This window comes from Solea senegalensis, linkage group LG19 (assembly GCF_019176455.1).
Source record: "Solea senegalensis isolate Sse05_10M linkage group LG19, IFAPA_SoseM_1, whole genome shotgun sequence".
In the NCBI taxonomy this organism is placed as follows: domain Eukaryota; kingdom Metazoa; phylum Chordata; class Actinopteri; order Pleuronectiformes; family Soleidae; genus Solea; species Solea senegalensis.
This window is the reverse complement of record NC_058038.1, coordinates 17245062-17272432: the sequence shown is the minus strand read 5'-3', so window position 1 is coordinate 17272432 and position 27371 is coordinate 17245062. Positions and strand designations below refer to the sequence as shown.

At 42.8% G+C, this 27371-nt stretch overlaps 1 long non-coding RNA gene across 13 annotated transcripts in view; it reads left to right on the top strand.

Annotated features, from left to right (window-relative positions):
* LOC122785114 overlaps window positions 1-27162 on the top strand; it is a 42724-nt gene extending 15562 nt beyond the window's left edge. The window contains exons 1-6 of one of the 13 annotated variants that reach the window (XR_006362256.1): window positions 18497-18559; window positions 18725-18743; window positions 18833-18859; window positions 19793-19981; window positions 20136-20273; window positions 21554-27162. This is a non-coding gene — a long non-coding RNA (uncharacterized LOC122785114). Of the gene's footprint in view, window positions 1-11801; window positions 11940-12016; window positions 12219-12449; window positions 12583-12714; window positions 13588-15314; window positions 16857-18496; window positions 18560-18724; window positions 18744-18832; window positions 18860-19792; window positions 19982-20135; window positions 20274-21553 lie in introns of those variants that run through there. The other 12 variants (XR_006362248.1, XR_006362250.1, XR_006362255.1 and 9 more) reach the window with 12 other exon arrangements.
* Window positions 27163-27371: the final 209 nt, after the last annotated feature.

Here is a 27371-nt window from a genome sequence, read left to right as displayed (position 1 = left end):
TGCTCGACTCTGTGAATCAACCGATGTTGATGTGTTGAAGCTGCAGTGTAGTGCGTACATTTTGCATAATCTGATGGTGTTATTGGTATTCTGTTGGTCTTTTTGAAAAGAAACAATGTATACTGTGTTCTTCACCTGAAAACCTCCGTCTGTCTTGACATGTAACAAATCACTTCCTGTGTGCAGTGCCCGAGATCTTAACACCATCGTACGGAGAAACACAAACTCATGCTTGACCAGGCCACTGACTGACTATAGACCTGCTGGATCTATGACTCTGGAGAAGTTGGGGTGATCCTAAATAGTGGTTAGCAATTGGTGGCCCTTGGGCCAAAACTGGCCCGCCAGCATCAGTATCAGGCCCAGCAGATGATAGAAACAAATCTGATCTTAAATGATTTGCTTATCTTATAAAAAATAATTGAAATTTCATATGAGTTCAGAGCTTTTATTCTGAAAAAAATATGAACTTATTCAAATAGATTCTGTTGACAGAACCCCAATCTAAACTAAATGTTTGGTTTGAAGAATACAAATAAATATTGTCATGGAGACGGCCAGGTTAAGGGAGTAAATACATGTAAAATAACTACTTGCATATGTTAGGCTCAAAGAATAAGCTGTAATTCTTTAAATTGAAATGATGCACAATAAACACATTTGTCTTCGTAACAAATTCATTTCTACATTTTCTAGAAAACATTTATTATGAATACAGTTTTAAAGGCATAGTTCATTGGTGGACCGAAGTTAACACCAGCCTCAACAGCAGGCCCTTCATGTATATCAGCCACAAGATTCAAATAAGCACTGCCAAAGCAGATTAAAAAAAGATCATGCTAATCGTATGCGAGGAGATATTTGGAGAGAGAACGACGGCGCCCACGCCCGTGGCACCGTGTACCGATGGAGTGTGCGCATCACAGAGAAGGCCAAATGAGATGTAGTGGAAAATCTGTCCAGCGTTCATCTGGAAACACATTCTATAACGTGTCACTGGGAAAAAATGTTAATCGTCAGTGTGAGGTGGAATGGAATCCATGCTAACACCAAAGTATTTTTTTTCTTTCTCGCAGAGTCAATGTCATTTCAGAGTCAAACAGGACACATGATATATTTTTGTCCTTTCTGACACAATCTTTTGCTCTGGTCTTCATGACAAAAGGAGGGAGGTGAAAAACCCTGTGGGGCGGCCACATGTCTCACACACCATGAGAGCATGACCGTGCTCACGAAAATGGACTCTGAGATCTCCTCGGCAAGTCCCACATCCATCCTACTCATTGAATGTGAAACAGCGTGTGGGAGGTGTGAGTCAGGTAACTGACCGGAGCTTCAGGTGGGCAGCCTCACTCACTCACAGGCAGCAGGCCGCGCTCTGCAGACAGAGAGAGGGAGAGAGGGAGGGAGAGTGTGAGAAAAGGTGTTAGTCAGTCAAAGGTGTGGAGCACTGATGTTAAAGGTCCAGTGTGTAACTTTTAGGAGGTGGCTTTTGTTTTGACTGGTATGCTACGCACATAGTGTGCGTGACTCGTGCAGGAACCGAGCGCAAAGAGCGCGCGGACAGTGCATGCGCGAGCTGCATGCGCGAGCTCCATGCACGAGCTGACGAGCCGCTCCAACCAGACGTGTGCGAGGGAGCTGTGGTATCGTTCACTTCTTCTTTGGTATGAATGCGTCCTATTCCCTATTCCATACCACCCGATGATGAAGTCAGATACTACAGGACCCTTACGCGCGATATGCGACACGATATGCAACCGGGCCTTTAGAATTAGCCTTTTATGTACTTTATGCAAGGGTCTTGCTTTCGGGAGACCACCATGTTGCACCACTATGATTCTATAGCAGTCTGAACTGATTAACCAGCCAGAGTGTGCTCGTCACATTATGAAAGTATAAATGAAAAATAAAGAGGAATGACATTGTTTCTGGATACGTGAAGGTCATCTTTACGAGCAATGCATTCGTGTAGAACTTTCTCCCTGCCACCTCATATTGTTGTTTGACTGAGAGCTCGTGAAGTGCTCGCGTTTGGTTGCCTCAAAATGTTCAGGAAATTACAACCAGGGACAGCTTTGACTGCAAGACAACAACCATGTTAGCTAAAACAATAGATTGTGACGTATAATGTCATTTTTTTCTTAAAATCAATCTCATAAAATTGGTATCAAGAGAGGACATCGTGCCGGAATAGCCATCAAATATCAATACTGAAACATTTTAATACCAAGCCCAATACACACTGGACGTGGAACACCAGAAGTCAGCATGTTAATGTTTCCATTCAACCTTTTTTTTTTTCTTCTCTTTTTGCTGCATGGCTTGTTCTGTCCTCCTTCCCCTATCGTCTCTCTCTGTTCATTATTCTGCAGTGCAGGAGCATGTAATCATAGTAATGAACACAGAATGTGCTTTTAATGATCTTGCCCTATTCAGGGTTATAAGTTAAAAGCTACAGAGTCTGAAGCACAAGAGGACATTTAGTGTAACAGAGGGGAATGTGGGGGTGAGAGTGTTGTGGCATGAGAGAACAATTGGCTCCAGATCTTTCCTCTGCATGTGTGTGTGTGTGTGTGTGTGTGTGTCAGAGGAGGAAGGCAGGCACTGGAGATAGCTGACATTTTATCTTCACAGTCTTTAAGTGGCAAATAAAATATTGTTTGAATTCCTCCTCCTCCCCACCAAAAGTCTGCGCACATTTGATCCCAGTGTTTTTGGCGTCTGCCAAGCTACTTTGAGATTTCCTTTGAGTGGGTCCTCTCAGTTCTGGTTTGGCTCAGTCAGGCAGCCACAGCCGCGCCGCTGTGTGTGTGTGTGTGTTTCCTTTTGGTTCTTTACCCAACACATGGTCCAAACATGGCTTTGGCTCTTATTTAAACAAACAGCCTCCAGAGTATTGCCATGTCAGCCTCAGAGAAGCCCATGATCCGAGTCTTTTTAAAATAACATAAATCATCAGCCTTCAGCCAGTTATTTCCCTCTGTGGAGGGTTGTGCATCTGCAGCTGCTCCAGCTGCTCTCACTGTGGCCCACACCTCAAAGATAACCAATACAATTCTCTATCAGAAATCTGCGACTGCGTCTGTGTCTGTGTCTGTATTTGAACAATCACATATGATCTTTAAAACTCCCCTTTTCCTCCTCTGCTGTCAGCAGAGTTGTTGTTTTTGTGTCTGTGTTGAGTCTCTTCTCCGATGTCTGGGCCTCTTCCCGGTTTCCCCTCTTAGTCATAGCGTCCAAGTACATAAATAAGGCGGAAACTTTGCAGGGCCAGACACCATCACGTCACACTGAAGGTAGAGCCAGACCAGGGAATCCCTTCAGGGGGATCATGAGAAGAGGGGAAGGTCAGAACCACGAAAGGAGTGGCGTAGCTGGTCGGTGAACATGAAAAGAGAGAATTTTAAGGTGATGACTGCGGCGTGAGTTATATAAACAAACAGCAACACAATCAGCGTTTTAACACACGCGTGCTGTTACTCATTACTATTGTGAAAGTGCTTGGGTCTGAGTTGCACACATCCACAGGGATCCGCTCAGGTCAGAGGCAGTTCGGAGGAAAGGTGCAGTGCCAGCACTTTCTCGGGGCAAACGCTCACGTTCAGGTTTTACCGTCAACATAAAAGACCATCGTTTTTAGTTGGGTTTTTGTTTTGTTTTTGTTTGTTCGTTTTTTTCTACTTTGTCTACATCTGCAACTTCTGTTAAGCCTCAGGGAGTGTTTGAATGATCCTGTAACGGAGAGCCGTTCCCGACGCCTGACGACCTGGCATGTCTTAGACAGGCCTGGACACAGACGCCCTGGAGTGAATCTGTGCCTGTAAAATTTATCCCACTCCCCCACAAACACCCACATATTTTTATTTTCCCTCTCTCTCACACACACACACACACACGCACACACTCACACTCTTACTCACATATGTAAATGCACTGTTGTTGGTGTTCCACCTCGCACACAGCTTGTGCTGTGCAAACACACTCTCACCTACCACGTACATGTGCCCCGTGCCTCAGCTCAGCCTGCTATCAGGCATGTTTTTGTATCTCACCTCAGCTGACAATTATTGTTTGCGTGTTGCTTCACTGGGACAATGACCTTGTGCAGCACAATAGACGCTGAGGTCGGTATTAAGAGCAGACTGCAGGTCCTCCTGTGTGTAGGCAAGTAACAGACAACCACAGGCAGCACAATTAGCAGTTTGCGGCTTTGTTATGTGGCTCACTAATTACCTCACATTTAATGTAGTTTACCTTTAAGTAGTGTGTTCAGGAAGCCATGCACCAAATATAGACTCTCACTGGGCAATTTAAGAGTCTCCTTTGGTCACAAATTACTGTTTAATTGTCTTCATGGAAGAGTTGTTTACTGGGGATTGAAAGAGAAAATATATCTGGCAGGCACAACTTTGAAGAAACACTGGATGGATGGATAGAAAAAAATCATTGCAGTTAAATGCATCAATCGATTTATTTACACACTTTACATTACAGTACTATAAGATCATGGCGGTAAGTTCCCACACCTCTATGTCACTGTCTTCCTTCTGAACGACATAAATGTATAGTATGATTATTCGACTTGATGATACCCCCCTAAGCCTTAAGAAATTGGCACATGCAGCCAACAAAAACATGGGAAAAGGCCTCAAGCCTATGCAGCACCAGCGCCTCAACATACTTTTCCCTGAAGTTGAGCACAAACAACATCTTTCCTGTTCATATCTCACTCTGAAAGTTTGGACTTAGTCATCTTCACAGTGCCTGTCAAACAGTTCACTGCTTTGTCATTCCTCATCACCGTGTCAGTCTGGGCACAGTCAGAGGTGTCTCCATTTATTATCACGTGTACCTCCGTGTTCAAGACAAGTCTGTTGTGCTGCAACTTGAGGGCATAAAATAATAAAACACATGTGATAGATGAGCGGTCTTAAGCGACATTTAGTCCCAATGTGGCCTCAAAAAACACCTCTGAGGACTTTCTTTTACGGAGGACACAGACACAGGCTGATGTGCAGGACCTGATGTTTCCTGTTGAGGCTGCTCTGAAGCGCACATTTTAATGGGGCTTTTCGCTCGATGTTTCACTGTAAAGTGTGAGGACAGAAATAGCGAAACAATGCCTGGCAGCTAAAGGCTCGCATCCATAATGACCCCAGCCTTGTGATTGAAGAGGCCCCTCTAAAAGGCAGAGCAGGTGGAAGTGTAGGTGGTCTCCCCCCAGCACTCTGCTCACACTACTCATGCACACACACAGTTGCACCACAACCTGCACGCAAACACACACACACGTGTGCATAGCTGGTGTATGTGCTGCTGCTGCTGTTTTCACTGTGCTACCTCACACATTATTATAGACGTACACATATAGAATGGCAGCGTCAGCTACTGAGACCCAGCGCACACTGAAGCCCAAGCAGTGCAATTGTTTGCAATTTGGTCCCAAAATAATCATTCCTTACCATCCTGCCTGTGTTGGGGAATCTGTCCCACTGGTCCAGCTCTTAAACTGTGGACCTAGACTGTGCAGTCTTTGGATTGGTGGATAGAGAATTGTCACTTCCAGGCAACAATGGGAATGGAATGAAGGAGAGGATGCACACATTTTGTTTTTCCCCCCACACACTTATCAAACTCTAAAGCTGGGGAAAGGGAAAAGCAACACTGGAAATGTGCTGTCTGTGTCTGTGCAGCAGTTGCAGTCCTCTCAGCAGCTCCCGGGTTCTGGTTGCTTAGTAACAATGGACACAAAACAATGGCAACCTCACAAGCACTTCTGTCAAAGACGTCTCTGGCTTCTACCATGTTCAGGTTCCTGATGTCAGTTCACAGTCATATTCTCCTTGTTCGTTAAATTTATTAACATTCTACAGTACATTGTATCGCACTAGTGTTATATCACACTATTTACATAGTTAATCCAACTATAGCCATCAGTGTATGGGAACACCAGTCAGAGCACAGTTTACTGTTCCAAACTATGCTGAGCTGAACTGAAATACACCGTACTACTCGGCTGAAATGCAGCGTCAGTGGCTAGTGTCACTTTACTTGTTACAACGTTCATTAGAGACTGATGATAATCATCAACTCTAACCGCTCCGCTCATTTCATCTGGCGTTTTACAAGTTTGCAGTTTATTCAGGCATTCATCTCAGTTTATAAGTCGAGATTCACCGTCTGAGCACAGCAGCTGCAGAGAGTCGGCAACTTTCTCCTCGGCTGTGAGTAATACGAGGAGTTGCACTCTCATCCCTTTTGACACTCTGAAGACGATGATGCGGTGCAATTGACTGTTGACTGTGAGAGTATCTTCATTCATCTATTAGAGACGCAGTAACGCTCTGAAGAGTTTCGGTGTCGGATGTAAAAGAAACTTTAAGAGCAAACTTGGTTGGCAAGGCTTCATCTTCCTTTTTTTTTTTTTTTTAGCACATATACTCAATATCTGACTTCTCAGCCCACCCATGCAGACTGTGGATGAGTGTGTGTGTATATTTTGTGAGGATCCCTCTGAGTGGTAAGGGTTAGCGTTAGGATTTATGGTCAGGTTAGATTAAGGTTCTGATGGAAGCACAAGATTGTGTTTGTGTGCATGTGTGTGTGTGTGTGTGTTTGACCAAGTTTCATTTGATGTAATCCGGCTATAAATCTCTTCCAAGATCACAAGCGCCAGAAGTGTGTGACTCAGAAGCATTTGATATCTGATGGTGAATACTGTATATGGACATGTGTATGGTGGTTCAGTGTTGAAATGGAGAAGTCAAAGGTCTGTGTTAAAGTGAGATACGGATGCATAGATGTGTTTCTTTGTGACAGATAAGCGCAGATGGTGTGAGTGCCGCAGATGATTGCATGCAGGTGGATTCACACGCAGATGTTCCTCTCTGCCTGGTGGACACACACACACACACACACACACACACACACACACAGGTTTGTGCAGCTGCTCTTCTTGGGACTGATTTGACTCCTCTGACTTTCATTTATTTGAAAAGCCTGAACAAAGTGTTATCCCTAACTCTAACCAGCTAATGTATAACCCTAACCTTGACTAACCACAGTTCAAATCTTAGCCATGAACTTAACCAGTTCCTCATAAATGATGTTCTCCGTCATAAGGACCGAGTTTAGGCCCCCATGAGGACTACTGGTCCTGAGACTGTTTGTGCCATCCATTCTAAAGAGGTTAGAAATACAAAACACTTCTGGAATTTAAAGACAATGTCTAAAAATTATCTATTGTTCATCAGTAGCACGAAACTGTTGATGATCTTGGTTTATTTTCACTCTGAGGACTTTAGTTTGATCAGTGAGAGACACTGGACTAAACATGGCTACCACTTAAGTTAATATAGTATATACCACTCTAATATAATGGAGACAAACACCCACTGCCCAGTTTTTCTTTTTAATTTCTTGCTAATGCAAATATCTAACCAGCCAGTCACATGCCAGCAACCTCATGTAGGCATGGTTAAGAAGACCTGCTGAAGTTCACACGAGCATCCGAATGGAGAGCAAAGGTGTTTCACGTGACTTTGAATGTGGCATAGTTGTTCAGATGACTCAAATGCAGACACCAGAGAGAGTAGATACTTTTACTACAGGCAGTCAAATCTATCGCAAAGGTAACACACTCTCACAAAAAATAAACAGGTCATAGACAGGAAGTCATCAGACAGGAGGATGATTGGTACACGTACTGAGGCAGAAACTGAAAGATGAGCAGAGGCTAAATAGTGAGGTGAGTAATTGAACACAGCTGAAACTAATGGGGGAGGAGCATTCAATGACAGAGGCGGGAAAAACACAGGAAGTGATCTGAAATGAGAGTTAACCAAATTAAAAAATAATAATAATAATTCAAGAAATAGTGGCAAAAATACTATCTTACTAACAGACGTTATAGGACTAAAATGCCTTGTTGATACCCGAGGTCCGAGGAGAATGACCTCTGACCTCTGACCTCGAGAAATGATTGAAAGGCAACAATAACTCGTATAACCACTCGTTACAACTGAGGTGTGAAAGCCAGATGAGTTACAACAGCAGGTGCCACTTCACCTGGTGTCCTGTGTAACTCATCAGGTGGTCATTGAGTGAACAGTCGCATTGGTCAGCTGAAACCTAATAAACCTAATAGAGAATGAATGATATATTATTATCCACACATGTGTTATTGTTGTTGTTGTTGTTGTTGTTGTCATTGTTATATTCTCATGACTACTTGCATGCGAAAGGGATTATTTGCCACATGTTTGCAGGGAGCTCCAGCTCGGCAGAGCTTTGTACCGTCTTCCAGCTCAAACTTTTGGTTTTACAACCTGCATTGGATTCACGCTCCCTGCTGTAATTAAGACCGTGAAAATGCTAAAAGTCTAACACAGCACACCGACTGCCAACTTTGCGACGGACTAAATAATGACAGTTAATTGAACACGGGGGTCGTAGAGCCACATTTCAGATTTATTGTAACTATACCATAACTATTGTTCATTTCGCCTTAGGCTACAATAATCTTTCCCTAACTTCAACCACAACATATTTGCTATGTACAAAGCAGAAAACTGGCACATGTCTATTTTTCGCCCTCCCCGATCTCTCTGTTTACTTACTCGTTTCTTTCTTCTCTGTCCCTATTTCACTCGTAACTATAGTTCTTTACAACATGCACCTGTGCTTTATCACAACATAAAAAAACCCTTGCCCACTATCTCTCATTCTCCCCCCGGATAACACAAACCATCTTGCCAATAGCCTTGATCAGCGGCGCCATGTGCTCGCCGTCACATTTTCTCACAGCAGGAGCAGAGCTTCAGACTGATGCGTGCGTGAGTGCAGCCACTTAAACACGGCCATTCAAAGCCATGTGGACTCAGCAGGTGCCTCTGTAAACCCTCTCCTCTGCATATACACGACTCCCTCCCTCTCTCTCTCTCTCCTCCACCTCCTCATCCTCCTCCCTCTCCCCGTTGCTTCAGCCATCCTTTGCCTTCCGCCCACATCCGTGTATCAATTAAGGAGGATCAGAGAGCAAACAATGTCCCGAAGGAAAACATCTGGAGCATCAGACCTGATCACTTTGGAACAGAGTCTTTCACACAGGAGGGTACATTGGTTTCCGCTGGTTGAGCGTCACCAGTGTTAATGAATGGATGTTATCTAACGCTCGTCAGTCACTTTTCAGACTCGCAGCTTGTATGAGAAGGAAGCTGCATTCAACCTAAACACTTTTTCACACCATTGCTCGCAATGTTGGCGTCACTTTTTTCATTCAGCTCAGCTCACTGCAGTTCAGACCCCATCACATCCTTATTCAACCCCTGTATCCTTTCTTCTAAACGTGACTTCCTGTGATGCTGTGGTAGCAAGGTTTTTCTACACAGGATGTTGAGGGGGGGCAAAGAGGATGTTTGAATTTCGATCGCATCCTGTGGTCGTGTGTGTTTGTGTGTATTCGTGTTTGCATCCGATTTTTTTTCATGGGAAGTTAATCGTGTAAATTAAAAAAAGACATAAACTTGTGTGTGTGAGCTGGTTGTGCTCGCAATACGTTCCACCATCTGACATCTCTGCCATCAGAGATTGCAGATTATTAACATCGCATTTTCCACAGGTCAGCTTTTCCAACACCCACCAGCTAATCACAAAAGAACCCTGCAAATTGAAGACAGTAAGCATATATGCATATAGCACTCACAATACAGTATGTGCCATCATAGCTTGCATCTTCTGGACATTTTCTTCTCACAGCATGTTTTGGTGTGGTGTTTGTACATATTTGTTAATCCCATTTCCAGTAACGCTAGGCCACTTTCTTAAAATGAAATTAAATTGTAATCTGTTAAATCATCTCATCTCATCACTTGAACCTTTATTGAACCAAAGATGTTCAGTGTTTTCATCCAGCAAACCTGGAAAACTGAATTTTACCTCAAAAAGGTTGCGCAAGTAAGTAATGCTGTTGTGGGAGATTCCACAATAAGCAGGTTAACTAGTAACAGAATGGAATGAAAAAAAAAGGGGCATCCACCAAAGGTTTAGTCTTTGCGAGCAACGAGGAATCTCAGGGCAAGATTGCAAAGAATTTAGGAATTTCACCATCTCCAGTTAGTGATATTGTGAAATAATTCAGGCTTTCAGGCTAAATATTGTTGTGTAAAGGCCAAGGGTGGAAAATTCTGCTGAATGTGAGTGAAGATCGAGCCCTCAGACTTCATTTTATGAGAAACGGTCCACCACTGCATCAAGAACCTGAAACTGTATTAGTAAAAGAAAAAAGCATCAATTTTACACAGAAACAACTGGACCTGAACTCATCTGAGATGCTGTGGTCAGAAGAGTCCACGTTTCAACTTGACATTAGCTTCCACATGCCAAAGATGAAAAAGACCAAAGGGGCAAATACTAGCATGTGTGATATACATTGCTCCCTGCAAGATATGCTTTAATGACATGTTTCATCATTTTCAGGGCACTTGATTCTTCAACTGCATTGAAAAAGATAATAGATGATATTTCTAGATGTCCCAATCCAGTCCATCTTTCAACCATGTCAACGTTGTTTTAGATGGAAAGGCCATCAAAAGTGACTGTTCCAGTAATGTTATCTGGTGTCATCTGCACCGGTATCTTATATATAAATTGTATACATTTGATGGCTTGCTGTACTAGAACACAATGTCATGTGTGCACGATGGAGGAAGGGACAGGATCTGTGTGGGCAATTGAGGCCTAGCTGGACATTTCCTACTCTTGGCTTTACAGGGTCATTAAAAGCTCCCGTCATGCAAATTTCAAGGGTAATTTCATATATTTCTAGGGCATTGTGCCCAAGCTCCTGCTGATTTCTGACACTGCCTCCTACTGCACTGAAGCCTTTGTGTTGTACCTTTATTTTAAGTCACTTAAAATAAAATGACTTTAAAATCACTTATTTTAATGCCACAAAAAGGCATTGAGAAAGGAATATTATGCATAAATGCAATGAGAAATGTTTTGCTCCGAATCAGATTAATCAGTGCTGTAACATAATTTCAGGGAATAATTCTCAATATTTTTTCATGTTATCATATCATGTCTTTTTCAAGACTTTGACCACTCAGCTGTACACTCTGTTACCAATACAGCTGTGTAATCACTCAGAATAAAATAAGTAGAGACGTCACCAAACAGATTACCAGAGAGCAGGAAGAAAGCACACAATGCAAGCTGGACAGACAGAAATGGAGACAGACAGGCAGGCAGACGGGCATAGACCTCAATGAAAGCAGGCAGACAGGAAGGACACAGGCCCACAATGGCTTGTCTGCCAGAGAGTCAGAATAACACAGAAATAGGAAGAAGCATGAAAAGAAAGGAAGGAAAGGAACCACAGTCAAACTGATTTGACACTGGAATATTTTTGCACTCTTCCCATCAAAGTAGCCTTTAATATTCAAAGTCATTGCTATCGTGTGAGTCCTGCGGGGGCAAAGGTCACGGGGCATCTTTTCACAGGGCATCTGTGTCGGAGGTGATCATGTAGTGATGTATGCAGATGATACTAGAGTGTTAGTAGAGGGCAGTCAAGAATGTCTGTGTTAATGTTTGCTATTTGTGTGTGTGTGTGTGTGTGTGTGTGTGCACGTATTTGCTTCAGTGTGTGCATCATGGTGGATGAAAAAAAAGTGTGTGGGTGTACTTGAAGCCCTAGGAATAGCATTTGTGTCATAAATGCTCTGTTTAAAACAATCAATACCCAACTCGGTTTATACACAATAAAAGAGCGTGTGTGTGTGTGTCCGTGTCCTTAGATGATGGGAGCTCTGATGCGGCAGGGTGAGGATGCGTGAGCGTGTGTGTGGGCTGCGGGGCCACCATCTGATCATCTCCTTGGCAGCCGCTGTGCTGAAGTGCTCTCTGGGTGCTGAAGAGGCCTCCCAGAACAAGAAGTAACACACACACACACACACACACACACACACACACACACACACACACAGGTTTGTGCAGCTCTTTGTCTCAGGACTCTGCATTGACTTCCATTTATTTGGACAGCCTAAACAAAGCATGAACCATAACCCTAACTTAACCACAATCTAAATCTTAGACCTACCCTTCACCAGTTCCTCTGTAATGAGGTTCTGCCTCATTAGGACCCAGTTTTGATCTCCATAAGGACTACTGGTCCTGAGAAGCCAGTGTTTACGCCAGGAAAAGGTTCTAAAGAGGTAACAAATGCAAGTATACACACACACCAAATGTTTTATTGAAACTGACGGCTCCTGTTTCTTTCTTGTCCACTCTCCGTGCATTTCTATGACTCTGCACCATGTTATGATGCGCTCACACGCTTGTCGGGTGTATGTAAGTGTGTGTGCACATGTCATCCATGATTGTGCGTACACACGAAACCAACCCGGGCTCCCTCCCTCCCTCCCCACTCCCCCCTCCGTGTTTGATGTGGTCTTTGGAGAGCCATGTTTAAAGAAATTCTTCTCCAGCTTTGAAGTCGCTCTGTGTTTCCCACTCTCTTTCTGCTGCGTTTCTTCTTTTATCTTCCGACGGTGTGCGAGCTGCGAGGAAAACAGGCTGGTAGGGAACAAGATACTTACCCCATATACACTATTTACCGCATGTTGTACCTATGAACTTGAGAAGTTCAGACAATAGAGGCTATTGTGTTTCATGAGATATGGTACACCCCACCACCACCACCACCACCTCCTGCCAAAACACTGTGGTTGCTTTCGGCGAACAGCTCCTCTTTAAACAAATGCCTGCAGACCAAAGTTTTGATGTTGTTCCAGGTCTTTATCAAACACTGAGAAAGAATCAGCACTCAGTTATGTCTGGAATTCTTAGACAAACATGCCAGGTGTCATAATGGCTTCTTGCTCCACAAAGACAATTACTTCAAAGCACTGAGGCTGGAGCTCAGGACTTAAGCTAATCACACACACACACACACAAGAGTCATGCACAAGTGGAGATGACAACACAAAAAACTTTCCCTTTAAAAGTGCAAGACCAAACAGTCCACGGACGCTGACAGGCCCATTTCAGCGCTGAAAGTTACGACACATGTTTTGCTTGGATACGTTAATAAGAAATGAAATATGTCATGTTATGGAGATGTCGCAACGTTTGGATGACTGTTTCCACAGAACAAGGGTGTTGAGCAAAATCCCAGCGGGATTAAGACAACACAGCAGCAATAACAGAGTAAAGTGTTCAGCTCTAATGTTTAATTCCAGTTCGGATGTTTGCACTGACTGAGTTTCCCTCAGCAGAGACGCAACATACACCTGTTGTTTCCCCAGCAGTTTATCAATGCAGGTGTTTTGGCGAGGTCTGTTTCCCCCGGCGATATGTGTTCTCCACTAATCTGAACCTGAATCTAACCTTATCAAGCCTAACCACAGAGGAGAGCACAGCGGTAAACACATCCCAGCAGATAATCAGAGTTTGATACAGCGCCGTGAAGTATCAGGTGCTTTTTCCTCAAGAGTCTGCGCTGTGCCACAAAAAGCACCGCCGTCAGAAACACCCCCATGCTTTTCAAAGCCCCTGGGAACGTTGTCAACATCACATTTGAAGGTAACTGCAAGTAAGGTAAATTTCAAGATTTCCTAATGTTGTAATTGCATTGTAAAAACGGTGTGACTAACAATTCATCATTTGCACAAACATGTAAAAGTTGAAAGGGTTGGGCACTTGAAAAAAAAAAATAGCATCCTGTAAATCGAGTTTTCTTTGTGAAAACTGCGAGCGAGTAGCCCACAGAATAACATAGTGAAAGCAAGGCTTATAGGGGATGAATATAAATGCAGATGGTGTTGTTTTTAACATCATAATGACAAGTTTAAGCCAAGACAGTCGCCTATTTCTCAACTTCACACGTCTCTCTCTGTTTCTCAGTGTGGCGGCGTTGAAATCTCCTCCTTGTCTCGTGACATTCCTGCACTGCACACAGGAAGTCATTTGTTTAATGTCATTAAGACGGATGAAGGCACATTGCACTAGCAAAGCAAAGCAGCTGCAAACAGGTTGGAGTACGACTGAAAAGAAAGAAGCGCCTCGAAACAATTCAGAAGTGAATTCTGCTGCTCAAAAACACCTGGTCCTTCAGTCAGGTCTGATAGTTTTGCGTGACAGAGCCCATTTCCAGAGGAAGGACGCCTGTTTCTGTTCATGCAGACAAAACAGAGGCAGAATAATAACATCAACATCACACTGCAGCTTTATTTAAAAACAAGGTGACGATACACATGACTGTGTTCATACATCATGTGTCATTATGCGACTCTGCATCATTTAATCGTGGGCTCTGGACAGTAATTGCAGAAATGGCCCGTGGTCTCACTGGGACTCTGGGGTCTAATTTGCTCCAGAACTGACCCGCTTCACCGCATTCATCTCACCGGTCGGCGCTGCCCACATCACTGTCTACAGAGCGCACAGCCACACATGATTAATTACACTGGTCACCCGTGTGGACTACACGTACCTGGACAACGTTTGTACACCATAAGCAGCAGTTAAATGCTGTTTGCACCACATGGGAATACAAGTTAGTTTATTACATTAGTAGTGCAAGGTTTCTGCTTTTTGGAAATCTCATCAGTCACAGAATAACACATTTAGAGCTTGAGGCTTTCCAATTAAAGAAGGGATATCCTTTGCATTTATGGGAAGCGAATATGAATGGAACAATTGTCCAGTCATAGTTTAAGACGTAGAACATCTGCCTTGCTCAGTCACATGCATTATGTCACCGAATGCTCGCTGAGAATTGAATCAACTAAAAACATTTAAAGTCAACTTGAAATGAAGTTTTCAGCCAACAAACACAACGGTGTCATAAACCATCTCAGTGACAAGCCTCGTCTCAAATATCCCATATGATCCACCCTGCAAATGAAAGACAATTGTCTGTCAAAATGAAGACTTGATCAATCAGCTCTTGTTCGTCAATGCGGCGCAGAAATCCGGTCAGGTGTAGCAACAGTAACTCAGTGAGACAGTGTCCTATTCAGTGTACAGTTTCTTAACAACGATGTAAAGAAGTTCACTCACTGTTTCTTCTCCCTGCACCAAAGTCCATAGAGAAAATCAGCGATTTTGCATCACAGCACACAGGAGTTATGAATGAACTTCAACTGTCATGTCTTGTGAGTTTGGTGTTTAATATCCTCTGTTGTTTGGATTGGATCAACTCGAGTGACACACACTTACCATACCATACCAGACAACAGTGAACTAGCAGCTCCTGTGTCCACGCAAGCTAAAATGCCCATTTTCTCAATGGACTTTGGTGCGGGAGAGTGAGCAGCTTCCAGGTGGTGAGCTAAAGTGGCAAACATATTCAGTTTCACAGCCTCACTTCAATAAAACCGAACCATACCTTAAATTAGCCCCTAGAATGAATAGCATTTAGCTCTGCTGCTATTCTGAGAAATGTCTACCAAGCATAATCTCATGGAGGTCAGTAAAGTTGATGTGCAGTTCAGGGCAATGTCCTTGTCATTAGCCGCCCGCCGTCACCCCCTTAGCCTTCCTCCATGGCAACTCAGACAGACAAACAGGAAGCAGCTGTTACCAGGGAAACAGCCAGACGGTCTGAAGTGTTACAGTGTGGCAGCGAGCCGGAGTGAGGAACGAAAAAGGGAGAGAAATGTGGAGGGGGAAAGGATTGCTGCTGCTGTGGTGGTGGAATCTAATTAGACTGTGACAATGGATAAAAAGGGGATATTTCCAGCTCGCGTTGACAGAGTGAGAAAATGTGTGTTCTGCGTGTGCCTGCATGTGGTTACACACTCTCATTTGCGCAGATACTGTACCTGCGTGTGAGCCTGGGAATAGGCTGACTGACGCACAGAATGACAGACAAGCTTTGGAGTCCTGGCAACACTGCTATTTCTCACTCCCATAGTCCTCTGCTTCCTCTTCCTCTGCCTCCTTCTCCTCGCTCACACACCCCCACACCTCTGTCTCATCTTCTCTCCCCCTCGCTGCCATTTCTCCTCCACGTCTCTCCTCTGGCAGTGATTGCATATGGATTGCCACATAATCCGATTCGCTGAGAATAGTTTTGCCTCCACAGGCCTCTCATTTCCTCGGCAATGTGAATTTGGATCAGTTATCCACGTGAATTAGCAAGGCGACGCCTTCATTATTATATTAGCTTTCAGACAAGGCTCACCGAGGAGATTAGTTTCATGGAGGCTGACACGGCCCTCACCTGTGAAACGGTGTTACAAAGTGGAAAGTCTGGTTTTTGGATCAACATTAAAGAACTGCTCCCCTGGGCTTTGCTCAGCGGTGGCATGAAATGCAAACCTCTCTGAGCTATCGTTGTAAGGCCACCTGACTTTGATCTTGCGCGGCGAAAAACAAACAGGCATCTTTCAAGAGGTAACCACTTTAAAGCTTTCCGTGGTTGAGAAAACACACATACACACACACACGTGTGCGGGACAGCAAACAATAGAACAGGCAAACAGCGCAGCCTGGAATGGCGAATTAAATACAAACTGTCTCATCTGATGCCATATCACCTTTGTGTCATGTATTCATTTCATTTAACTATTAACTATCACTGTTGAACAATAGCCTAAGAGATGCTTCAGTCAGATTATTTGTTTTCTTGCCTGAACTCAGTGCTCTAAGTTCACACAGCTGGCAAATAACCTTTTTCCCTGTCTTTCTATTTTTCCATTTTTCTGTCAAGTTTTCACTCCGCTTGTCCCGGTCAGCGCCGCCAAAGCTTTTACAGTGGAATTACAAGAAAGGCCCGGGCAGCAGCAGCTCTTGTGACAGGATGCCAAGGCTGATGCGCTCTCGCCGTGCCGTGAGCGGAGGCAGATGTAGTGCACTTTGTGGCTGTCATACACACACACACACACACAAAGCTGTCAGAATGCAGTTGTTGGGTGGTCAAACAGCTTTGGAAAGCCCCTGTCTCTTCTCTCTGACATCACCAGTAGGTGTCCTGCTGTGAAGAGCAGAGGAACTATTTTTAATTGGATATGAACTACTTCTATTTCCATTTGCCATTTCAACAACCATCCAGAATTGCAGTTGAGATCAGACACAGTATTTTTGCCCCAGAGGCCCCTTATATATGTATACATATATATATATATATATATATATATATATACACATAAGAACAGTTTATGCTTTCAGTCATTCTGTGTGAGGTCATAAAACTAAAATATTAAACAAAAAAAAATTAAAAGTCTGAAGTCTAGTGGTGTACATTTTCATGCTTATTACTACTTATTATTATTGTATACAACAGTAACAGGTTTGCATGTGTACTGAGAAACATCATCACATACCATATCCTATTGTTTTGCATGATCTGCTCTGTACACACGCAACATCTCTCCTCCATGACTTTTCATGAAGCTCCTTCCAATTTGCAGGGTTTTTTTCTGTGAATTTGTGACCGTGTAAATATACATTTCTCTGAATTGATTCGAGTCGTTGCAGAGATGTGACAACGATAAGTAAGTAAACATTGTGGAGGAGTTGTTATTTACGCTGCTCAGCTTGTGTGACGCTCAGTTATCTGTGTTCGGCGGATGCAAGGACTGCGTTCTTCAACTGTCGTGCTTTTCTGGAGTCAGTTTCCGCTCCAAGATGCTGCCAGATTTGACACATGCAATATAGCAGGAGTTTTCAATAGTTGACTCATCAAGTCTAAGTCATGTACGTCAATGAAAGATGTTGCTCAATCATTTCACAAACCACAAGCCAGGGAGGCAGTGACCTCAGGTTACCAAGGGAGGAAATCTATAGGAGACAACGTGCAAAACCTTACATTTTCCTAAAAGAAACAGAACGATAAGAAGAAGAAGAGGAAGAACAACGTGTGAGTCACGAAGCTGCCGCTGGTACAACTGTTGTGTTGTGTTTCCATTGGAAGACAGCAGTGTATTAAACAAGAAGTCACACGTTTAACAAGAGGTTTTGTTTGTGTTAAATGAAACACTGACTGCAACTTTTATATATTAGAATTTTTTGTTGAGAATATTCGAATATTTGTAGAATATTTCTATTTTTTTAAGTGAATACGCACTTGATTACAGTGTAATGTGTGTATGTATACATATTTATCCAGTGTTGTCATTTGTGATGACCTAAAATGATGACAAACCTCGTCAGCACGCAAACTATCTGAGCCCTCCATCTGACCACAACAAGGTTATATTTTTGGAAAGGTTGCATGACCCTCATTCTAAAAATAATCGCGAAGGGAACTGATGTCTTTCTTTTTTAAGCTCCGGCGTCAACGTCAAGATAAGTCCACCCCATGACACATGATCGATGTCGTGCAATGTCAGTAAGCGTGTGGAGTAAAGAGCACCTCTTGAATGCAATCTGGCTGAAGTTTGTGACGAGCCTTCTTCTCCTTTGTTTCCTTCACAGACTCTATACTGTGGTCCTGTTCACCTGCTCTCATCTTGTGCAGATGAACTTATATGTGCAGTATATGATGAGAATAATATGTCCTAACTGTGGCATTTTCAAAAGCCAGACAGATGTTCGTTCCGATGCTGCAGTAAGTGAGTCAAATTGAGAACAAGTGAAAGAACACACCACTGCAGATGTGCATGGCTTGGAGCTTGTGTTGCCAGTTTGCATTGTAATAAAAACGTTTTGGTTTTTTTTGTTGGTTTTAATGTTTTGTTTTTAATATTTCATGGTCTTTGACTTTTTTTTGCAGACTCCTCTGTTGTGTTCAAGTGAGTTATATTTCTGTTTAACTGCAATGTTACCAAACTCCTTTACAGTGATTTACAGTTCAAACTCTTTTTTCCCCCCTACTTTCCAGAGAGCCGCAGGTTTCTGTAAATGTCAAGTACGTTGTATGCAAATCACTTTAGGATCTGCAACTAGTTAGTGACTGTTCATTGTTTGTTTTTGTTTTGTTTTTTCCATCGTCAACAGGTCTACGTACTGTGTTTATCCACCCCTTGTGAAAATACCATTAATATTACATTTTTAATGTGTGTGTGCGTGTGGATACCTGGTATTCATTATGTTGTGGGGACGTAAATCTGTTTACACAGTCACATTATGGGGACTTGTCTTCCTTATGGGGACAAAAATCATGTCCCTATAACGTAAATAACTACATTTTAATGAAACATGAAAACAAGTTCTGAAGTTAGGCTGAGGTCAGGGGGTAAGATTAGGCCAGTAGTAATCATGGTTATGGTCAGAGTAATCCAGGAAATGAATGTTAGTCAATGCAATGTCCTGACGTCATGGAAACCAGTGTGTGTGTGTGTGTGTGTGTGTTTCCTGACCTTAACCCAGGCCTGTTTGTTGCCTAAACCTAAGCATAAAAGAGATTCATGAAGCGCTGCCAAGAAACAAGGAATTCTCAAATGTAGCTGTCAGAAATATCAGATTTTCTGGCACTGAGACTGTTCTGTGCTCTCTCCTCCGAATCAGAGACAGATTTTAGAGCAATCACAATGTGCAGCACAAGAATTTGACTGAATGACATGAGTATTCATGACATGTGAACTCTTTTCTCACGGGTTCTAAGAGACATTCATAAGTATTCAAAAGTTACTCACTACAGTTTTGAAGTGTTGGATTAAATGGATTGTAAAACCAACCACTTTGATATACATGAGACCTAACAAGCCGAGGACTCTTCCTCTTTGCCAACAAAGTGATTCATGCCCAGGTTAAAAAAAAAAGCCTCATCCCATCTCTTTCTCTTTCTGTGCGTGTGTTCTTTGAACCAATCGGTGTCTGTGCTCCCCTGGTTGACCTGAAGGACCACACGGGCGTCAGACCACCTCAGTGATGATGTGAGACCACCAGAGATGTTAAAGAGAAGAAGTTCAACGTCAAGAAGGGAGAGGGGCGATGGTGTGACTGAAAAGCAGCCGTGCAGAAAGGGGTTCAGACGGGACAGGCGCAGCTTTTCATGTTGACACTGCTCAATCTCCTCTCTCACCACAAGGTACCGGAGATTCTTTATTTATATCCCTGACAATGATTTATAGAGAGTTCATTAACAATATTCACTTACGCTTATGAGTCAGGTAGGATAATGGTAAAGACAGCACTCTCAAATAAACACACTGTGTGTTTGTATCTATGGTGTGGTGTCTCAGGCTGTAACAGATGCTCCCCAGTGGAGGATCAGGGGAAGTAACGTTCTCGCCCACATGGTTGTCACTCAAGTGGATGTCACTGCTCTGGAGATAAATGGCATCACATGAAAAAAAAATCCCTAAACATCCTTGTCGCAGGTGCGTATGTGTGAGTTGGTTGGCTGTACATGCCCCACAGATTATCTCTGAGTGAGACACATGATCTTCATCCTTAAGTTGTGTGTGGATGAGTCACAGGTAAAAACCCACAGTCTCACTGTTGCCCCCCCCTGTCACATCTCCATAGGCTTTTTGAGTTGGAAATGTCCCTGTATGTGGAACATGTCTGTCTCATTTCTCCCATGTGATACTCTGAATCTGGATTTACATGATACAGTGTCATAATTATAATTATTAGAAGATATTGTGTCTCCAAATGACCAATTTACCCGCCAAGCCTTCTCTTCTCACACAATTGACTGGAAAGTGAATTCTTAATGATGTGAAGTCATTTTCTGACTTCATAATGATGTCATGGTGACATCATTCCCACCCCATGATCATAAACTACTTGTAGATCTATAGGTTGTGTTACTAGCCCTACAGACTTCAGAGACGCTTGGACAACTGCATGCGGGACAATATTTATTTGACTTCTTCACAAAGTCACTTAATATAAGCTTCTGTGTGAAAACAAACACTTTAAATTCTGATTTATTGAGATTCTTCTTCCCAAGTATTGCAATTCAGAATCAATAAGATATGAGACTTGATTTACTCCCTCAAACCAAAATCACTGCACATCTGAAGACAGACAGTCAATGTGACATGTATCTAAACTGAATGAGACAGAACATGAACAACAGAATGCAACATTTGCTGCACCTGCTTATAATGAATATAATGAATACAATAGAAAGTGGGTTTTTTTTTAGCTTTACCGACTCTACGAGCCTTTCAAAACAGCACAAGCTTCAAATGAAACTGAAAAAAAATCTCTATTCAAAACCCTGGATTACAGGAAACAATGAGAAACAGAACTTCCAGAAAACTATTTTTAAAATGATCAAGAAAAATCACATGCAGATTTTCCGCTCCCCTGGTGTACAAGGGCCTGTGTGGTGCAGAGGTGTGTGTGTACGTGTGTGTGTGTGATAGAGGAAGGAAGCCAGTTAAAGGCAGATAAGTGATTTGGGACGATGGATAAACAGCATGATAATACTCTCAGGAGGAAATGCAGCCATAGCAGTAGAAGTGATAAGGACACATTTCTTTTCAACTTAATTTACATCCTGGAATCTTCCCTGCTGTGAAATCACAAGGCTCTTCATTTATGACCTACACATGCGCACAGATATTAAATTCATTATGGCACTGATGTGCAGTATAACCCCCCCCCCCCACCTCTCATTCTGCCTTTCTCCCCTCTTCTGAATCAGCCTCTCCAGGCTGCAGCTGCCAGCGTCTAATGGCTTCCAGATCCATCTCCTCTTCCCTCTGTTCGCGCTCCACATCTTGCTGTTTTTCTGCAGCATTTCAGATGAATGGGCCAAAGTGGAAGTGGAAATCCGCTGTACTTCAGCCAGTGAGTCAGCCAGCAAAGCACTCATTTGAAGAGAAAACCACAAGCAGGATAAGTAATGGATTTTGTTTTTCATAAATCACTGTAAAGGTTGTTCGTTTTTTTTTAACATATAGTACGGCGGAAGGTCTTTGATGAGTGAGTTAGTTAAAAATGTGTGTGTTTATGCACAAGGGAGCACATTCACAGAAGCGCTGTAGATCTTATTTACCTTTACTGGAAACTGAAGGAAGCTTGTGTAATGGCTGTGTGACTGGATTTGTGCTTTTAACTTAATACACGCACGTCTGTGTGTGTGTGTGTGTGTCTCAGCCTGCCTTTCGGAACACATTTCTGGCTAAAAACAGGTAAATAAGAACAAAGTTCATGTCCACATTTAGGTAGGAGTCGGGTCATTGGTTAAATTTACTGTTAGGAAAGATGTGGTTAGTGTCGGAGTATGACTCCAAGAAATACACTGAAGTCTATGTAATAACTCCATAAATGAACTATGATGTATGCATATGTGTGTACGTGTCAATGGGCCTGAGGTGAGTTGTGTGTCTCACACACACACACACACACAGACACACACACAGACAGACAGAGAGAGAATTATTTCAAGCATTTTCCACTGAACTCAATTTTCATTTTTTTCACTTTCAGTTATTTTAGGTAATATTTGTGTATAAAGGGGATTTTTATGACTGATTATTGTATCATTGTTAAGCACACATGTACAGATAGAGTGGGTTGAGCACCTGTTGCATGTGTGTGTTAATGAAAAGTCTCAGATGTTAACGCTAATAAGGCCAATATGTCACAAATGGACAGTCTGTACACAGACATGAGACAAACACACCGAACCATGTGCCACATTTGCAGGCGATAAGGCGGTTTTTCCACAAGAGTAAACACTGTCTTATATCAAGGGCTCAAAGGCATTTTAATGGTAACAACCGTCTTTGTGAAGCAGGCTGGTTTCTACGACTGTTTTGATTACTCACTCTTAGTCATCAGAAGCAGCAGCAGCAGCAGCAGCAGCAGCAGCAGCAGCATGAAGGCCTCATGTGCCACATACCACAACAGCTGCACAGACACAAAGAGCCCAGTAAGACTGAGGCCTATCAATCAAATGAGGTCACTGTGGTCCAACAGAGGGGAGAGTGGGGTGGCCGCCTTTTTGTTGAGCGTTGTTGTGTTGTTGCGGGGGGGGGGTGACATCATCTTGTGTGAAGTCTGTCATTAAAGCGTGATAAATAACTCGTGTGTGTGTGTGTTGAACAGTGAAGCGAGAGAGAGGCTTGGCCCCTGGAGCTTAACGACCACTGATAGAGGGTTCCAGGGTGTTATTGTGCGGTGTGCAGGGGGGGCCCTCTGGGGAGAGTCCCTGACCACAAAACGATGTTGATGATCACTTAGTGAAACAGAGTACTTTCAGGACGAACGAGCGGTTGCACAAAAGAGCTGACATAAAAAAAGAAATAGGAGAAGAAAGTAGAGCAATAAAAATCTGCGGTTGACTCGATGAGAATTTAAGCACTTTCCATTAAAAGCGCTGTAAAAGCTGCCATATTTGAGCACCGTCATCACTTTACAGGCATTCATCAGCAGGTTAATGTCACACAAGATGAAGTTAGCGAGTTATACGATTTCAGCCAGTTTGCAGATATCAGCTGACTCATCCCACCCTCTGTATTTGACCTGCTCACTTCAACACACTCACACAGTCTCACACACACACACACACGCTGACAAGAACAAACCCAAGTGATAAACTGAAGGTTGAGTCCGACAGCAGCAGTTCAAGTTGTTGCGTGCTTATTGTTGTTTTATTTTATTTTTTTAATGCTGCAGGTCTTAACTTGTTATTTCCTCATGCTTCACACAGGAGGAGAGCAGACAGCGGCGACTCTGGCTTTAATGTTCAGTCAGAGACACTTGTCAAAGTATGACACGGCAATCTGCGACGGAGGTATTCAGGCTCCACGTTGTGATGCCAAGGGGGGGGGAGCGCCGGTAGAAAAGAAAAAGTGATGACTCACCAAACTTCCCAAAATCCCCCTCCCTTCCCCCATCCTGGTTTACGGGAAATGGAATGCTGTTTTTCTCTCCCTCTCTCTCTCTCCCTCTCTCTCCCTCGTCTCAAACGTTCATCTTCTTGACAGGCAGCAAGGTCAGGGCCTGGGTTAATGTTTGTCTGTGGGATTGTTTCATTGCTCTCTGTAGGGGCCAATCCGGCAATCGGGTTTAATTATATGAGGCGGCGATTTTGAAAGTTTGTTAGCCGTGTGTGGGAGGACATGAATTGATGGAGCGCTCACTTGTGAAACAGATAAGCCTTTGTTCCGACCCTTACCACGTCTTTTATACTAATGATTTACACTGGTGAGTTTTGGGATTTGCCAACTGCCAATTTAAGTCACTGTTAATCTCCCAGGGATTGGGGGGGGGCGGGGTTGTCACTTACAAGTAGCTGTTTGGTGTAATGTTTCCTGATGAGAGTTTAATAAACCACACATTGTCAAACCATTTTGGGGGATTTTTATAAGCTGTTGAGTTTGGCCTGCGCACTATTTACAGACAACTCATGGGCTCCTTCAGGGAGAAACAAACCATCGAGAGTGTTTATGTGCATGTCTGAGAGCGGGGACCAAATAAAAGAAACAGCCCAGTAATTAAATCGACTACATTATACGCTCAGTGTGAAACTTGATACTGTACGTTGCATAATTAACTTAGTAGAGCAACATCCTATGGTCTTCATCAGGTAATGAAGTCGTAGACACTCTCTCGCCATATGAACCAATTGTAAACACTCTTGTCATTGTTCTTTTGTATGTTTATTTCATTTATATTGTAGTATTTGCAGGCAGGTGACAGAGTCGTTGTAAGGTGTTCCCTGGTGGTCATTAGAGTGTGGTTGCTCAATCCAGATCTTCATCAAAACCTGGTGTTTTTCGATTGGAGCTTGTTGTTGCTACTTGTAGCGAAAGGGGATTTTGAAAATCATAACAGGCAGGAAGCTGAGGGGGAGGAGAATGTCTCATGGGACATGCAGCCAATGGCACACAGACTACAACCTGTGAGTCAGATGAGATGTTCACTGATATTGTCCCTTTCTCTTGACCAGGGTCCTCAAGCGATGGGCTCCTGCCTTCAGATGTACAGACGTCGCCTTAAGGTATTACACGGTTTGTGAGCACCTTCCATACCGGGCTCTGCAGCGGCAGCATCCTCCATCACTTCAATACTGTCTTCCTGAATGCTGTCATAGTGGTGAACTGCCACACACTGCCATGCTGTTACCTCACATAATATGACCTTCTGACACCGCCCCCATGTGCTGCTATTGATTTATATACTGCTGACTGTTTGAAATAGTCATTTGAATGGTTTTATATAATTATTTGTTATTTTACCAAGACCTGAGTACTGCATTTCATCCTTTTTTTTACATGTTTTTTTGAATCTTGACTCCTCTGTGTCTTATAATTGACTAAGCTGTGCAAATGATGCTCAAAGTCCTTGAAAAAGAACCTTGTTTGTAACATACAAACATCTCATGGCGACTTATTTACAAAAGTATTAGAAGCCAAACTGCCGCTGCTGATGATCTAAGTACTCCCTCATAACACTAAGACTGGGTGGTGTTTGTATTTGTTAACTTTAACTAATAATTCAAGCCCACAATCCAGATTAGCTACTCGCTCAGCAGCATGTATAACCCTGTTTACCTTCTGAAACAAAATCGTGCTCATTATTTTAAGTGAAAAGATGAAAAATTATGTTTAATTCAAATGTTTTATGGAACAAATGATAAAAATCACATTTGATCATCTTAATTCATCAATTGTTTGACATATCATTTCACAAGTTTTACATGTAATGGTGTTTTTATCTTTTTATCTAACTGTGGAATGACAAAGTAAAACATGTTTTTTCTTTACTTTATAATCTAAATGAATAATTATAATTAGTCAATAGCGAATGTCAGTTATACTTTCGCCAAACTGCCAGACAGATCTCTTTTCTTTTTCTTTTTCTTTTTAAGCATGTTAGTATTTCATCAGCATCACAATCCAGTGTGTTTATGGGGAAGTTATCCCACATATAACAGTAACAGTGGCGTAACTGTGAGCTGGGAGTGGGAGTGTGAGCATCTGTCTCTTTGTGGTTAGGGACAGCCGCTGCTCGAGGTTCTGAACAGACGAATCCACTCTGACCTTAACAGTTGAAAGGTCATTGGAGTTATTGCTTCAGCAGGGCTCTAATCCTACATGACAACTCCCTTTTCAAACACCTTTCAAACTCAACCTTTATTCACTCTTCTCCTATAATTATCTCCCAAACCGCAGGTGCTATCACTTCTTCTCTTTGTAGCAGTAGTGTGTGACCACCACATAGCTCTTGCCGTGTGTTTACCTTGTGATAGCCATCTCCTCTTCAAAGGTCTGTGAATCTGTGCTCCGGGTCTGGCTCAGCTTCTCACTCAGCGGCTGCAGTTTTGGGAGATCAGAGACACGACAAGTTCAACGCGGGTTTGCGCGGGATGATGGATCCTGAAGAAATGAGACAACGTGTGGGGTCAGCAACTTTCACTCTTTCAGGTCATCAACCATACCATCGGCCCTGCCATCACTGTATGTGTGTGTGTGACACATCCATAACTATTGGTGTTGTCTGAAGAGATCAGTCTCAGCAGAACAGTCCACATTGACTTTGTGCTGACGGTGCTGAACAGAGATGGCTTAGCAACAAGTGTCCGACGAGCACAATGCATGTACACTCGCGGACCACTTTACTAAGTACACCTGTTTTCACGGGGTTGTTAATGCATGGAAAAAAACGTGAAATGAGTGACGTGACTTTGAACATGGCGTGGTTGTTGGTGCCACACAAGCTGGTCACAAAAAACTGTTGATCTACTTGGATTTTAACACACAACCACCTCCCTTGTTTAAAGAGAATGGTCTGAAAAAGAAAAAGGATTTAGTGAGCAACAGTTATCATCATGTAAAAAATGTTTTATTAATGACAGAAGTCAGAGGAGAATAGACTAATTTGAGATAATACAAAGAAACAGTTACTCAAATAACAGCTTATGACAACCAAGTTCTGCAGAAGACCAATGTCTGAATACACAATACAATGAACCTTGAAGAAGACCGCACCGGATGCCCCTTTTACCACACAGTTAGGTGTTTTCTGTACCTAATAAATTGACCATTCAGTGTAAGTGTGTATACCTATGCAATCTAGAGTAGAAGCTCCATAGCAGAGTATGTACAGTGTTTGCCACCAATTGTTCTTTTATTAATTGTATAATATTCATGTAACACATTTTCAAGAGACATAAACACAGTGATATATATTTTTAATTTTAATTTAATGACTGCAGTTGTGAATGTGCTTCTCCCAGTAATACAGTGTAGTCCAGTTCAACTGTTCACTGTTCAGTAATAAACAAAATAGTTCCACACATGACATGTTTTGTTATGTATGGTCAAATATGTGGAAGCCTAAACACACCTTTCATTACCATTTCTACTATAATTGGAATATTGAATTTTGATTTCTCTCGTGCAAGTTGATTTATGAAGATGCTTCCAGTGTGTGTTTGTGAGGAGAAGTGTTTGGCCTGTGCGTGAGGGCCTCAGTTGCTGCTCTGTGTGCCCGAGTGGATGAATGAATGA